At 41.7% G+C, this 17,554-nt stretch overlaps 1 long non-coding RNA gene across 1 annotated transcript; it reads right to left on the bottom strand.

Moving 5' to 3' along the window:
- Positions 1 to 140: 140 nt before the first annotated feature.
- LOC142496567 (uncharacterized) lies at positions 141 to 14,041 on the bottom strand. The gene is made up of 4 exons (XR_012802060.1): positions 13,876 to 14,041; positions 11,526 to 11,580; positions 1,983 to 2,027; positions 141 to 357 (listed from the first exon to the last, which is right to left on the bottom strand). It is a non-coding gene; the product is annotated as an uncharacterized LOC142496567 (long non-coding RNA).
- Positions 14,042 to 17,554: the final 3,513 nt, after the last annotated feature.

Here is a 17,554-nt window from a genome sequence, read left to right as displayed (position 1 = left end):
AATCCGGCCGCAATTGACTATTCACTAAAGAAAGCATCTGAACTAAACAGAGAGTGTTTGATTAAATCAACTCAGATGAGGAAAAGGGAGACAGGTGGGCAAAATAAAGAAACAAAAGAAACACCACGTTTTGCTATGAGATTTACTAAAGGAGCAGTATCAATTAGCAATTTTTTGGGAGAACGCAGGCTCCAGTCCTGTTACGCAGGTAGCCTGCTTTACAGTAGCAGCCCTTAACACAAACTGTCATGCATTTCGATTTCGCAGGAAAGCGTACTACAGGTTTGCCACAGGTGGGAGGTTGATAGCAGGGCGAGGCACAATCGTTATACACGCTGTTTTCAGGGCAATCATCCCCTGTGAGTCAAATGAGAAACAAAGTAAGGGAGTTAACAGCTGTATGAGAAACAATTCAATAACAGACTACTTGCAGGCTTCTAATGCTTTGGCCAAATGGTTTAACTAAATTACCCTTTTTTAAGAGAATATATAAGTATTTCACTGTGTATTTTTGTCACATTGGATGTAGCATTGGGCTTTTCTGTCTTATGTCAGTTACAGATGTAGCCAGACTTTCTGTGCTTGCTGCCGTGGAGACAAATGCTTCCACCTGCGGCCCCTCCGCAGCGCCCCCAGCAAGTCTTGCAGCTCAGAAGGATTAACGCTGTGGGGTTTCATCTTTTTGAATGGGACCTGCAACGTTAACCCTTCGCTGTATGGGCCCACCCTGCAGGGAGAGAAACCCGTACTCACATTTCAGATGAGCTGTGCGGGTCTTTATCTGCCATCTCTGCCTCTCTCTGCCAGGATCTGTGTCTCCCCGCGCATTTAAGGTAAGCAGGGCTGTAGTTCCCTCCCTCTTGATGATGTAGGTGCCCTTATATGGAGCTCTACATCATGAGGGAGAGGCGATAAGGCATCTGGGCTGGACAGGAAACACAGTCCAGCCCCCTTCATGATGTAGATGCCCTTATATGGCGATACCGACACCCTCATGCTGTAGAGCCCCATATAAGGGCAACTACATCAAGAACGGGGAAGGAACTACAGCCCTGCTTACCTTCAGTGACAGACCCACCAGAGAGATGCCGCAACAGCAGACAGGGAGCTGTGCTGGCCATCGGAAATGTGAGGATCCCTTTTCTCTCCCGGCAGATGGTCCAAGAAAATTAACGCTGCGGGATCCCATTCAAAGGCATTGAAACCTGGCAGAGTTATTCCTCCTGGGAAACTTACTGTCCCTGTGGCTTCGAGAGCTGTAGCCACAATGCGGACGCACTCCAGCTGCACCACAGCAGTGTAAATCGCGGCACCAAGTCTGGCTACATCTGTATAGACAATGCACCCTTCCCTACACCTACACTATTCAATCCTCTGTTATACAAACGTATGGTACTGTGGCAATGCACAGGTATGCCTTTCAGAAACCCCTGCCATTCATAAGGTTATGAACAAACTAATGTCAGGAGTCTTTCTGTTCTGTACAAGCAAGAATTAAGCACGCCTATCACATCTTCCTATATTATTTGTATATAAGCAAAATGGAAACGTGCACATCTCTTATTTAGAATAAATAACTGAAATGTCTTGATGATTTCCATTATGTTGAATGGTTAGGGGGGTTCTTTAGTTGTTTGCCTTTAGTATACTGTATATATAGTATCGGTTATACATCGTTAACCAAGCATTGTCCCTGGCCGTCCCTGGCCAGTGTTTGGCCTTTCATGGGTTATTTATCCAAGTACTCTTAGATGCTAAATTGGGAAAATCTAATATAAAAATAAAACTGTATCAATGTAATGAGATATTTTCTCTGATAAACCAGCAGGGTTTTTACTTTGTCAAAACTGACAGTGCTTTCCTGTACCTTTGTGTACTAATTTTGTGAAAGGGAGACTTTGATATGGAAGATATTCTCATGCCCCCCTTCTCTCACACGCCCCACACAGATACTATCTCTGTAAAATAATGTAGGTTCTTACTGAGGGATAAACCAAATTCAGTCACCAGAAGCAGACTAATAACTGCTGGAAAAAAAACAGAAACATGCCATTAATGTCACGGAAAAGTAATTATAATAATAACTTATAACAATAACTCATTTAGTCCCAGGTACTATAATGCTCTCAAGAAAATAATACCTTGCTGTAATTTCACCGCACCACTACCACTTGCTGAATTTTCATCAGCCGGAGCTGAAGCAGGAAGAGCAGCAGCAGAGTCACGTAGTGCAGCTGATATTACAGACACAGATTCCAAACCTGTTATGGGGATCCACAACAGGTTAGAAATGAGTCTATTCCAGCATCAATGTCTCCATCCTGAGCTTCATCCATACCATAGTTACATAGTTACATACTGTAGTTATTGTTACATTGTAAATGAGGGTGAAAAAGGACATATCCATCAAGTTCAAGCTAAATTTAGACAACAGATACGTTATCCTATATCTATACTTACTTATTGATCCAGAGATAGATGAACAAAAACCCCAGTGAAATATCATCCAATGATATCTCATAAGGGGAAAAATAAATTCCTTCCTGGCTCCAAGAATTGACAATCAGATTGCTCCCTGGATCAACATCCTTCCCATGTTTACTTATTTGGTATATCCCCGTATACCTTTCTAAAATTATGTCAACTCTTTTTTTGACGATAGCTATTGTGTCTGTCATCACAGTCATTATGGGTAAATTCTTTCCACATTTTATTAAACTATTATTATTATTATTATTATTATTATTCTATGGACTGGTGCCTAAAATTGTATTCCATATTCAATGTGTAGTCTTACTAATGCTTTATAAAGCAGCATAATTATGTTTACTTCCCTTCCATCCATTGCCCGTTTAATGAAAGATAAGATCTTGTTTGCCTTTGCAGCTACTGCATGACTTTGGGCATTATTGCTAAGCATGCTATCTACAAGCACTCCTAAATCCTTCTTCATCAAGGATTCCCCTAATTTATCCCCATTTAATTTGTAAATTGCCTGTTTATTCTTGTTTCCCAAATGCATAACATTACATTTATCATTAGTAAACCTCATCTGCCATTTACTATACCTGTCCAAGTTTCCAGTATACTTTATTCGATCTGAAGAGAAATTACATCTTGCTCTGATTCTTCTACCCTACACAATTTAGTGTCATAAGCAAATATGGAGACTTTGCTCGCAATTCCAACCTCAAGGTCATTAAAAAACAAGTTAAAAGCAGGGGTCCCAGTACCGATCATTGAGGTACTCCACTCACAACTTGAGCCCAACCTGAAAAAATTCCATTTATTAAAACTCTCTGTTGTCTATCCTTCAACCAGTTTTCAATCCAGGTGCAAATATTTTTACAGAGTCCAATTTGCTTTATTTTGTACACTAACCTCTTGTGTAGAACCGTATTAAAGGCCTTTGCAAAATCTAAGTAGACCACATCAACTGCATTGCTGTGGTCTAAATTACTATTTACCTCCTCAATGAAACTAGTAAGGTTAGTTTGGCATGACCTACAGTATCCTTCATAAATCCATGCTGACTATTACTAATAATTTTATTATCCATGAGCAATTCATGGATATTATGCCGTACTAAACATTCAAGTAGTTTCCCCACTATTGAAGTCAGGCCTACAGGTCTGTAATTCCCTGGTTGTGATCTAGCTCCCTTTTTAAATATAGGCACCACATCTGCTTTACGCCAATCTTGTGGTACTACTGCTGCTGCTTCTGATACCAGTAAAAGCAACCAGTACATCTACTGCTTCTGATACGTTTGTACCCCCTATGCAAGCCTGCTGCTCAGAAAAGCAGCAGGCTTGCATAGGGGGGACAACAGTTTGGGACTAACCCAACCCTCAGTTTCACAAGAGCGGCAGAACCCTCACACCTCCGACAGAATGCCTCTATTTAAAAATTATATTTCTCTTCCCCCCCCTCCCCCCTCTTCTCTCCCCCCCTCTTCCCCCAGCATTTTATTTGAACTTATTAAAATAGCAGGCAACATTAAAATAGCAAACTAATGAAAAGGCTATAGCATGGACAAAACAACCATTTTATGAGAAGGCTAACAAGGCCGATACAATGCTGGCCACAATATTGAGGAAAGATAGGATGCAATCTAGAATACATAGTATCAGAAAAGAGGATGGGGTGTGTACAGCAAATCCACAGACAATAGCCAATGAATTCACTACATTTTATAAAGATCTATATAATGGAAATGAAGTAGATGAAGGGAACAACACCAAGGAAAAACAGAGAAAATGTCTCAAAAAGATGAACTTACCTAAACTTCCGTCACAGGAAATAAAAACACTATCCCAGTCAATAACATCGAAAGAAGTTTCAGAAACAATAAAAGGGCTGAAAAATTACAAGGCCCCAAGTCCAGGCGGCCTGTCCAATATATATTATAAAAAACTAGCTCACATACTAGTACCTCCACTAATAAAGATATTTAACAAAGCTCAAGAGGGCGAGAAGTTCCCACAAACAATGATCGAAACAAAAATAATATTAATACATAAAAAGGGCAAAGACCTCACACAATGCAAAAGTTATAGACCAATATACCTGATTAATAATGATCTCAAAATATTTTCCAAAATACTAGCCACTAGATTGAATAAGTATCTTCCGCAACTGATAGATGCAGATCAGGCAGGATTTATACGAGGTTGGCAGGCAGGCAGACAACACAAGGAAAACAATTAACTTGATGCAAATAGCTAAGCAGAATAATACGCCTTCAATGTTATTGTCTCTGGATGCAGAAAAAGCTTTTGATCACATCGACTGGGGATATACTGTATGTCTGAGACACTTAGGATTTTTAGAGTGAGAGGCAAATTTATGAAAGCTATAGCCTTGCTATATGGGGAACCTACAACTAAAGTATGCTACCTCAATATGCATACAGATCAAATATGCATCAGAAATGGCACATGACAAGGATGCCCTCTGTCACCCGTGTTGTTCGCTCTAGCGATAGAACCTTTAGAAGCTCAAATCAGGTCGAACGTGCATATCAGGGGGATAGAGGTAAAACAAAAAGTATACAAGCTGTAACGGTTCGCCAATGATATATTATTAACGATATCAAGACCCCTAACCTCTCTGCCAAACCTATTCAATGATCTATCAGAGTTCCAAAAACTATCAGGGTTAAATATAAATAATGACAAATCCGAAGCCTTAAATATAAACCTCCCACAGGAACAATTAAAGCTTATAAAAATGAACTTTGACTTCAAATGGAAGACCCAGGCCATAAAGTACTTGGTAATTTGGTTGACCAACACACAGGATACTATATGGTATATGAGGCAAACTACCCAGCATGGATAAAAAACACTGAGAAAAGAGTTAGAGGAATGGTCTAGATACCATATATCCTGGATAGGTAGAGTAAACACTATTAAAACGAACCTACTACCAATAATCTTGTGCTTATTTCACACTTACTAGTACAGGTCAGGGCTAAGGATATACACAATATACAGGAAAAAAATCACAAAATTTATATGGAACAACATAAAAGCGAGATTAAAGTTGCACACACTCTATAGATCCAGGACATCTGGAGGTTTAGCTCTGCCAAATCTATTGCAGTATTATCAAGCAGCTGATTTAAGCCAGCTAGTCCACTGGCCTGCTCACAAACAGAGGGAAAAAATGGGTGAAAATTGACTCTGAAAGTCAACTACAGATACGATATTATGGGAAAGAAAGAAAGAAAGAAAGAAAGAAAGGAAGAAAGAAAGACCTGAATAGATGGTGCCTCTGGAATCTATTACACATTCATTTAAAATGTGGGACTCATTGAAATTCACACATGGGCTGCCAAACTTAAAATCTAACATGACACCACTATTTGTGAATCCTAGCTTTACCTCGGGCATGGAACCAACAGCTTTTAAAGACAGGAGCAAGGCAGGAATAACAAGGGTAAAAGATTTATGGGCAAATAAAGAAATTAAAGGGTTTGAGATAGTAATGAGAGAAATTGGGCTACATAAATCGTCCTTCTTTAGGTATCTGCAACTGAGGGACCATATAAACAGCAAATATAATATAATGACTATACAGTATTTGAGGATATGTTCCTCCTGGGGGAAGATAAGAAAGGCCGGATCTCAAAAATATACAACATATTAGCCATTGTTAAATCAGAAACTGAAATAAAATCCAAATTTATGATAAAATGGGAAGAGGCGTTGAGAGAACAATTAGATCAAGAGGAGTGGGATAATATATTTGAGGGGATTGCAAGGAGTTCCACGTGTCCTAATTAAAGAAAATGCATACAAAATGCTCCATCAATGGTATTACACCCCACTAAGATTGTCCACATTTTTCAGAAACATGTCATCCCATGACTCATGTCATCAAGAGGATGTGGTCAGCAGGGATCGTTTGTACATGTATGGTGGACGTGTCCAAAGGTTGCAAAGCTATGGCAGGCCACACATAGTATGGCACAGACATTTCTCGGGTTTGTCTTCACCTTGGATCCCTGGACAGCCCTGCTATGCAGACCAATTGAAAATATGGAAATAAATGAAAATAAGTTACCGACACACACACATATATATATATATATATATATATATATATATATATATAGCTGCCAGATGGGCAATAGCTAAGGCCTGGAAAAAGGAACAACAGCCAGCACTAGATGCAGTAAAAGCGAGACTATGGAGGGTCTGTCATATGGAAAAATTGACGGGGATACAAAATGACACAGTTCAGAAATTACTAAAAGTATGAGAACCATGGAGAATTTATATAGGAAATAGATATCTTACTAGGGGAACTCTTTAAATTTTAAAAATACAAAATAGGAATAAAAACCCACAAATTAAAAACTATGCGCCTCATGCACCAAAGGTTCATTAAAAAAATCACCGGGCCATTTAAATCACCATTTTTATGAGCGTTGGTATCACGGTATTCAGAAAGCCTTCATTACCTGTCATAGCAAAATTCACAAAACGGGCGATTAGCTGGTGATCTGATGAACGACCCTCTGAAAAGGCCTTACCCGGCGAGTTGTATATGCTGCAGAGAGAGCTGCTCTAAGAGAGCCATCTCTCCCTGTGCAGCTATCGCCCGAAATGCATGTGTATAAATTTTAATTTTGATAATAGTTTAGATGAGCAGGGGGTCTCCTGATCTGAACTGCATTGGTTTCAGCCTCGGGGACCCCCTACTTCCCGAGATACAGGCCCCGTTATGGGGTGCCGGTATCTCCTATGCATTTTATTCCCATGGTCATGTGACGTGGAAATTTAAATGCATAGGAGATACATAGGAGATACTGCACCCCAGAACGGGGCCTGTATCTCGGGAAGTAGGGTGTCCCTGAGGCTATACGCTATGGTAATGAAGTTTACTGTAAATGCATTTTTATTGCATAGGGTTCATGCCAGGGGTCTCTGGTGCTAATATTAATGTATATCAGCTCCAGAGATTCCCGGCATCAATCCTATGCAGGAAAAAATGTAAGTTCCATCTCGCCGCTTCTCTGCAGATTTCCAACACCTTTACACCAACTTTTTCTGGCATGAGGATTTTGTGATAAAATCACCATTCTAGAGCGGTCATAGGCGTTCATAGCCTAATCACTGCTACTAGAATTGAATGAGTTTATGAACATGCCTGTCCTGGGCTCTGTCCTGGGACCTCTTCTCTTTTCTCTGTACACACTCTCTCTAGGTGACCTAATAACATCTTTTGGGTTTAATTATCACCTCTATGCCGACGACACACAAATATACTTTTCAACACCTGACCTTACACCTGCTGTACAAACCAAAGTTTCTGAATGTCTCTCTGCTATATCATCCTGGATGGCCCTCCGAAGCCTTAAACTCAACATGGCTAAAACAGAGCTCCTCATACTTCCTCCCAAACCTGGCCCTACTACCTCCTTCCACATTACTGTTGGAACTACAATCATTCACCCAGTAGCCCAAGCACGCTGCCTAGGGGTCACATTCGACTCCTCTCTCACATTCGCCCCTCACATTCAAAACATTTCTAAAACTTGTCGCTTTTTCCTCCGCAATATAACTAAGATACGCCCTTTCCTCTGTTGTTCGACTGCTAAAACTCTGACTCAGGCCCTCATTCTCTCCCGTCTTGATTACTGTAACCTCCTGCTGTCCGGCCTTCCTGCCTCTCACCTGTCTCCCCTACAATCTATCCTAAATGCTGCTTCCAGAATCACTCTACTCTTTCCTAGATCTGTCTCAGCATCTCCCCTCATGAAATCCCTCTCCTGGCTTCCGATCAAATCCCGCATCTCACACTCCATTCTTCTCCTCACTTTTAAAGCTTTACATTCTTCTGCCCCTCCTTACATCTCATCCCTAATTTCTCGGTATGCACCATCCAGACTCTTGCGTTCTTCTCAAGGATGTCTTCTTTCTACCCCCTTTGTATCTAAAGCCCTCTCCCGCCTTAAACCTTTTTCACTGACTGCCCCACACCTCTGGAATGCCCTTCCCCTCAGTACCCGACTAGCACCCTCTCTATCCACCTTTAAGACCCACCTTAAGACACACTTGCTTAAAGACGCATATGAATAGCACTGTGGATATTCTAAACACACGATACATAAAGCTTGGCCCCCTACAGACGCACTTACCAGAACTCCCTCCTACTGTCTCTGTACGTTCTCCCTACCTACCAATTAGACTGTAAGCTCCTCGTGGCAGGGACTCCTCTTCCGAAATGTTACTTTTATGTCTAAAGCACTTATTCCCATGATCTGCTATTTATATTATCTGTTATTTATTTGATTACCACATGTATTACTACTGTGAAGCGCTATGTACACTAATGGCGCTATATAAATAAAGACATACAATACAATACAATACATGCCGAAAAGCGGTGATAAGTGGATTTTTTCTATGACCAATTTTTTTTGAGCGATTCAGTCTTTTATCACCGCTTACTGAATAGCAGTAGGTATTTTGGGCGATAAGTGGTTTATACTGTAAGTAATAAATAAATAAATTATGAATGCTTACTGCATCGGCCCCTACAACTCTTGACGTAATCTCAGTGAGCCCGTACAAAACACTGTGGCGGACCCGGAGGGTGTTCTGTATTCCACAAAGGTCTGACTTAATATGTATCTCCTATCTCCCAGAACGTGGAAAAATATGCTAAATGCAAGGAATTTTTTTATTTTCTCCTCTCCAGTTTTATTAGTTAATTTTTTGTATTAGTTATTTTATACGCTGTTTTAACTGTGATGTCGTTAAAGTCTACCTCATTAAATGTGTTACATATGTATGTGTACAAATGTATGTACTGTAAACTAAAAGTAACACAATACCCTCTTTTTGTTCTGTACTCCAAACCCCACCTTTTTTTCTTTAATTACTGAAAATTCAATTACAGGACAGGTTTTTGAAAAAAAAATAGGAAAATATTGAATTATGAACAATTTGGGGCGTTTTGCTAAAACTTTTGGCAACAAAAAGTTTACTCAAAATATTTTGAAGGTTCAAACAAAATATAATCTTGTGGAGTACGGAGTTTTAGTGATTTATTTACCAGAATAATCTCTGAACCATAAGCGTTTCACTGCCGTATGTCACCATTATATATATATATATATCCATATATCAGCTTTGTTATCTCAACTAATACATTCCACATTCCCCCTCACCAATTCTTTTCCATGGCTGTTTCCTGATATCTGACCATAAACAGGTGCAGTGCTCTGTGTTACAAGTGAACAATAATTATTGTTATCGCAGCATTTTGTCCATACTATTAAAATATAAATATGTGTCAGTAAATATTAATGCTGCTTATTACGGACTTATCCCAAGATCTTAGAATATAAATAGGTACAGTCCTGTGAGTGAGCAATGAGCACTGATGCTGGATATTTAAGGACTTGTCCCTAAATGTAAATAGCTGCAGAAGTATTTCTTGTTATCACAACTCTGTCCCTGGTATGATAAATCATAAATATGCTCATTGTTTTATGGATCAATCGGCTGTATTGCTGGTTACGGTGATTCATCCCTGGACATTAAAATATATGACACTGTGTGCTCATTTGCATGTCATTTCCCAGAATCCCTGGCTGCAGTGGAAGCACTGTATGCTAAGAGATAATGGGGAAAGGCAGGCTTGCAGACCTGTCGGAGACATGTGAATGTGCTCACAAGTGATTTTTGTATTCGCATGTACTGTAACTAGGTACCCCCCCACCCCCCATCAGGCTCCCCGTGCTCCGGTTTTCCCCTCCTACCTTAAGAGTGCAGGCAGGGCGATAGAGTTGCTGGTGTCTCCCGCAGCAGGGCGCTGCCATGTTGGCAGGTGCGCACACGAACGCTAAGTCGCGCATGCGCGGAAGCAGTGAGGAGCGGAAGAGTGTCTGAGAGGTCGCGTCTGCGCAGGGCAGACCCACAGCGGCCATTACAGGAGTTGCAATAGCGCGAGGGGCGGAGCGGCGGCCATTAGAGGGAGAGCACGAGGCTCCCTATGTTAAAGGCTGCAGGCGGGACTATAATCCCCATGATGCTCAGGGGCAGTGACACCACCTGATACCAGGGAGCCAGTAAGGCTGCAGGATTCTGCCGAAGGAGCAGGAAGGACTATTGCCTGCTGGGAGAGGAAGCGGTCAGTGAAGACCAGGAGCCTGAAGTTGCAGGTTGGTCCACAAAGCAGTGCTTCAGGGACTAGGCCAGAGGTAAAAACCCCAAGGCCCAGTTAGTCCCGAGTCACTGTAGAGGTGCTGAGAGTGCTTGCTATAGGGAAGGCCTTAATGCAGGGATCTTTCACATAGCTTGAGACAGATCATGCTGCAGGACATTGCCTGAGAGTGGTACAGCCTGAGGGCTGAAACAGACGCTGATTTCTTAAAGAGACAGTCAGTCAAGGATCATCCAGCTGGAGATCCCTCCCCCCTGGAGACAGACAAGGGATTAATCTCTGCCAGAGCAGCGTATTACGGCATGGGATCACTGTGCGGTGTTACTGATTCACCAAGGATTCTCCTGTTAGGACCATAACCAGGGTGGTAGTATATCAAAGTGCACCAACGGGCCCCAACACAGGGAAGCGCTGTCCCTTACACACACACTAACGTCCAAGCTGGTGGGCACTGAGAGGTTAAGTGCCCTGGCACATTGGTACACTAAGGACAGAGGGTGATGCAAGGATGGACACGTGGGCTGGTGGGATGGTATGCAAATGTTATGCAAATGTTATGTGATGCTGTGCTATTGATGTGCCAAGGATAGTATGCTGATAAGTAAATACTGTTTCATACATCCGTGTGTGTATTTACTATATGGTTGTTCAGGTGAGGGCACACTCCCACCACGTTGGGATCCCTCATCAGTGAGGTGCTGCGCCGAGTGTAAGTACATACCCCAGGCTCCCAGTGGCGGAGGCTCAGGCCTCTTGTTAGCCTCACAGGTGACAACAGTACCAGTAGCTATAGTACCCTAGGGGTACACCCGCTACACGCAAAATATAAATCCCAAACTTACCCAGTACTAGAGTCATAGCTTTACCAGAATTCATCACTGTGACGTTCCAAGACACCTAAAGAAATCGATAAATAGATTCAATACTTAGGCACAGAAATACTGTAATCCAGCAGGGAATTATCAAAGCATTACCTGATTTATCAGAGATATATATACTAAACTAATAGACGTGCAATAGGGGACATTCACATTGATAATGTGCTGTGAACTCAGCATTATGAGGATAAGTGACTTTTATTTGCTGTATTGCATTGTAAACTTAATCTTACCTTTAAATGAATACCTGCTTGGAACATACACGTTGGAAGTTATATCTTATTTGTATTCAATGGGATAAGAACCAAGGTGAAGAGTCCATGGATTTGCCTTTATTATTGTAAGCTACTTTGAGTGGGTGTGGATAGGAAACCTCTATGCACCGCTTCACCCCACGGGATATCATTCTCCCTTTTTAAATTATGTTATCTGTGTTTTGCTAACTATTCTTTTGGGGAGTGCACCACATTTTGGGGACTACAGTATGTACTAAGATAATATTTCTAAAAATGTTGTGCATCAACCTTTCTGTGCTAATAAGTAGTGTATTAATAAATACTCTGCTAATAAGTACTCTGCTAATAAATACTCTTCTAATAAGTACTGTGCTAATAAGTACTGTGCTAATAAGTACTGTGCTAATAAGTACTGTGCTAATAAGTACTGTGCTAATAAGTACTGTGCTAATAAGTACTGTGCTAATAAGTACTGTGCTAAAAAATCCTGGTCTAATAAGCAGTGTGTTAATAAATACTCTGCTAATAAGTACGGTGCTAATAAATACTGTGCTAATAAGTAGTGTGTTAATAAATACTCTGCTAATAAGTACTGTGCTAATAAATACTCTGCTAATAAGTACTCTGCTAATAAGTACTCTGCTAATAAGTACTCTGCTAATAAGTACTCTGCTAATAAGTACTCTGCTAATAAATTCTCTGCTAATAAATTCTCTGCTAATAAATTCTCTGCTAATAAGTACTGTGCAAATAAATGCGGTGCTAATAAATCCTGGTCTAAGTACTGTGCTAATAAATACTGTGCTAATAAATACAGTGCTAATAAATACAGTGCTAATAAGTATAAATACTGTGCTAAAAAATACTGTGCTATTAAGTACTGTGCTAATAAATACTTTGCTAATAAATACTCTGCTAATAAATACTGTACTAATGAAACCTTTATGCAATGTTCATCTGAACTTCATACATGTAATTTCATTTGTTGTTTGAAAATACTTTTGAGGCGTTCTGTAATGTTGGATGCCTGAATGGTACAATTTACATTCAAACGGAATTTGCTGTATTTTTTAATGTACTGTATAACTTGTGTTAGTACATATCAATTGTCTAATATTATTTATAATAGTATAGTATTGTATTGTATGTCTTTTTTTATATAGCGCCAAAATTGTACTCAGCGCTTCATAATGCATAATTCATAATGCATTTATAATAGCCATACTGCAAAAATAATGCCCTTTGTTTAAATTTTTAATTAAACTTCCGTGCTGCGTCAAATACATTTTTTGAGTTGATACATAGCAACCTTATTCTGGGTTTACACTATTAGCAGTTTTTTCGTGGTTTACGCCTAGTTGAACTTGGCAGGCGATTTTGATGCATTTTCTCCCTTTTTAGTACAAACTATTAACAGCTGAATGCCCAGCGCAGTGCAATTCTGTGCGCCAAAAAAAGAGACAAACTAATTGTTGACGCTGCTCACGCAGACGGAGACCTTTCAGGTCAGTACACAGGCGCACACAGGTGCAATTCAAATTGAGTTTTCTGTGGATCAATTTTGAACCAAATAAAGCCATTTGCATGAACCATGGCTGGGAAGGCAAACGCAACGGGGCATGTCTGAGGTGAGGAGCGGCGCATTCCAGGTATCTGCCAGGTACATACTGGGTATTTGCTCGAATAAAGTGTGTCGCAGCAGTACGTCTAGTACATGGGCCTAAAATGTTATTAACTTCTGAAATGTAAGAAAATGTCCTATTCCTATCTCCAGCTGTAAGCTCTATCACAATAAGGGACTATGTACAAAAGGGGTAAAAGGGCAAAATCCTACAACGCAGTCTTAAAATCCTTAGTGCGCCCTGTGGATGGGGGGGTGGGGGAGGGGCTCGTATGTAGGTCAGGTGTGGAAAAGCCACCTGGCACCCTACGCATAGGGCTGCCGACAGGTGGGGAGCAGTCGCTACTTCCCCCTTCCCCACTCAACAACCCAGGTCCCCAGTGGAGGCTCTAATCCCTGGCCCCGGGAACGCTGTCAGCTGCCCTGATTACCACTAATGGAAATAAAAATACCTTACCTTGTTCTCTTCCTCTGAGACTTTCAGATTCTCGCCTCACTTGCAGGTTTTATCGTCTTTTATAGAGGTTCCAAGTTGGGAAACAAATGAGCAATTACTAAAGGTGAGGCAATGAGGAAGCAGGAATGGTTGCCTTCATCTACTAGCTGCCAGTGATTGTGTCATGGAGAACACTGTGTTCTCTAACCCACCTTGCTTACAAAAGTCACAGAATACAATTTCTCCAGACAGATATTTGTTTCCTTGTGCACATCTTAAAATACACCTGCTTAACGAAGCATATGCATAGCTCTGTGGCTGATACTATACACCTCATACATAAACCTCGGCCCCTTGCAGACACACTTACCAGAACGCCCTCCTACTGTCTGTGTACTTTCCTCCCACTTACCAATTAGATTGTAAGCTCTTCGGGGGAAGAGCTCCTTTTCCTAAATTTTACTTTAACCACTTCTTCCCATTATGTGTTATTTGTATTATTTATTTATATTAATATCACGTGTATTACTGCTGTGAAGCGCTATGTACATGAAAGGCGCTACTGTTATAAATAATGATGTACATATATATCTATATATATATATATATATATATATATATAAAAACACAGAAAAAGAAACCTCTAAAGAGCACTCAGACAAATTATGCAAAATAATGATAATAATTTATTAAATCAAAAAAATAATGAAAAACAAAAACAGCTGACTGAAAACCTGCCTGACTAAACAAAAAATAGATTGAATTTGGACAGACCCGAGGAAAACTAAATTACCATACAGTATAAAACCCAAACATAATATGATCAGTACCTAAGATGATAAGACCACCATGGGGACAAAGTACCCATAACGATCTACAACCGGCCGCTCGTATATTACAGATACTAAGCAGAAAAACAATAATGGAAAATAAATAATAAACCTTTAAAGAAAATACATAGAAAATGGTAAAAAATAATTAATAGGCATGCTATACCAGTGTGCGGGGCACTAAATAAAGAAGACCTATAGGCATGAAACTATACATATAGTACGTGACATAATAGAAACATGATTTGAAAGGTACTTCAGTGACCCAAACACAGATGTCAAAAAGATGGATTAATAGGAAGATACTCAGCTCCTATGATAGTATGACACTGCAGTCTCTGCAGGTTTAGATAATGCATTTATTTGTTGGCTGTTGATGCGGTATTCATTTTTTGTGTATGTTATATATATATATTTGTACTATATACACATACTGTATAGTATCTTAGCATTACTGTCATTAAATAAAAGATGAGATAATGTCACAACAGTTCTTCTAAACCCAATTTAGCATGAGCTTTATTTTTAATCCCTATAGTTTCCACAATATAGGGATTAAACAGAGTCTGTGTTTAGGTTTTACCGTAACATGTTTGGATTCTATTTACAAATAGGGCAAACAATGGGATATTAACATATAGTAGGGTCAATTTGCATTTATCAAAGTCTCCAAGATGCAAAACGGGGTTAAAAAGGGCACCAAATGTAATAGAGAAAATCATTCCCAATGAAACCAGTTGTGTTTTATACTTCGATAAATCTGGTGCAGTGTTTTGTATCCCCCGTGGTGTTTTTATTTTAGTAGCAGAAGGAACACCGGGCACAACGGATTTGAGATATTTAAACTCATTTATTGAGCCAAACACAACATTTCGACCTTAGCAGTCTTTATCAAGTGACATAGTGGCATAAAACACAATCCCATAAGATCCATTAAATAGCACCCAAACCCCCATCATGCATTCTGTTTAATTAGTCTTGATGACATCCTTATGTGCTGAAACCATCCTTATCTCCATTCCTAGGTAGCCCACAATAACCTCCATGTGTTGTATATCACAAAAGTCTCATCCGGGTCCTTTACTTGTAATCAGATAATCAGATTCACCCCATCTCAGCCGTTGTACCGCTCCTGATGTCTGCCTCGTGCCATCATCCATTTGAATGCTTCATCCGGGTCCTCTTTCGTGGAAGCACTCATCGCCTTATGCGTTTCAATCCCTGCGCATGCGCATATGCCGAATTCCTCCATCCGGGTTTCGTTTGGAACGCATGCATCGCGCACTGGGTGTCAGCCACTGCGCATGCGTTTCCTCTTCTTTTGGAGTCTCTCGTTATTCCTGCTCGCATGGGGCGTTTCATCACGTCATTCTTGTCCCTCGATGTGTCGCAATCATGGACATCACTAAAAATCCGGTTGCCGGTGGAGAGTATCTGATACCTTTGTCATCACAAGGTCCCAGTATATAAAAGAAAGAGAAAGGAAGGGTGAATCAGCTACAGCTAATGTGGTCAGATTGCATTAGAACAAATACATAACCCTACTGTGCTTAGTGATAAAACTAAGTACAAATAAAAATAAAGGTACTAATAAAGTGTAGCCCTGGTGCCCTCCATGCTACGGAGACCCCCCTCCCGAGGTTCCGAGCGGTTGCGAGTGCCGCCGGAGGCAGTGGCGGACCCACCGGCACAACACGAGAGAGGGGGCTAGTGCAGGGAGCACTGGGAGTCTCAGCGGCGCACCCGGCTAGCGGGGGCCGCCATTGCAGATACTAGTGCATGCGCAATGATCGCGCATGCGCAGAAGGTACCCCGGAGCCAGGGAAAAGTCGCGCGAGTGCAGGAACAGCCCAGGAGAGGTTGCGGCGGTCATTGGAGACTTGCGCATGCGCAGGGCAAGTGCGCACGCGGCCCCAATGCCCAGACAGGCTCCATGGGACTACAACTCCCATGGAGCATAGCGAGGCAGGCACCAGGTGCCTCATAGGAGCCAATAGGGCTGCAGGATTGCGCTGGAGAGAGAGATACATTTCGCGCGCTGAGCCCACGTTAGTTAGTTGGAGCTGGGGAGCTGAAGGTGAAGGAAGGGTGCAGGGAGTGAGTGAAGCTCCTGCACCGCGTAAGGTCCCCCAAATCCCAGGTAGGCCCCAACTCCCCACCAAATTAGTGGGTAATTGCTAGGGGACAGCCCAAGATAGGGACCCTGCCCTTAGTGAGTGTGTGAGTGCTGTCTTGTCAGGGTCATGGCTGGCAGTGCTGTGAGGTCTGTCAAGAAGGCATAGTGGTTGTGCAGCAAGTTTGCTGTATCCACACAGCAGATTGCAGTGCGTTGCTGCAGGCGCTACTAGTTATCAGTTAGAGTCAGGACTGGGAAGAGTTAGGGGAGCGGAGCAGGCCATTAACCCCTTAGGTCCCACATTGGTCCTCACTCCCCAGTTTGTGGTGCTACAGGGACAGGCCCTAGGTTAGGGACCCTGTCACAGTAGCGCTCGAGTTAGATATGGACACAGCGGACGCTGCGTTTCCCTTGAATAGGTTCAGGCTCAGTCGGGGCCTACAGAGACTATCTCCAGCGTGGGATCGCCCCTGGCGGTCCGCTTGCAAGGAACTAGCTTGGGATCAGACGGAATCACCAAGCGACAGATCCTTTGCGAAGCCGTTGCTGATCCGAGCACTGAAGTGCTCGGGCAGGTACTTTAAAGCCACAAGTGCACCAACTGGCCATTAGCTTTAATAGTGACTGCGCAGTCACACATATTCTCTCTCTCTTCAAGAGTGCGGGACATTGGGTGGGGATCCTATGGACACGGGGCGGGTTCATCCGGTGTTGGGGAAGCGTCCTGCGGGACGCCGTAGTCAGTGTGGCCTCT

Source organism: Ascaphus truei, chromosome 6, assembly GCF_040206685.1.
Source record: "Ascaphus truei isolate aAscTru1 chromosome 6, aAscTru1.hap1, whole genome shotgun sequence".
Taxonomy (NCBI): domain Eukaryota; kingdom Metazoa; phylum Chordata; class Amphibia; order Anura; family Ascaphidae; genus Ascaphus; species Ascaphus truei.
Note: the sequence above shows the minus strand (reverse complement) of the source record. Positions and strands in the feature narration are given on the sequence as shown.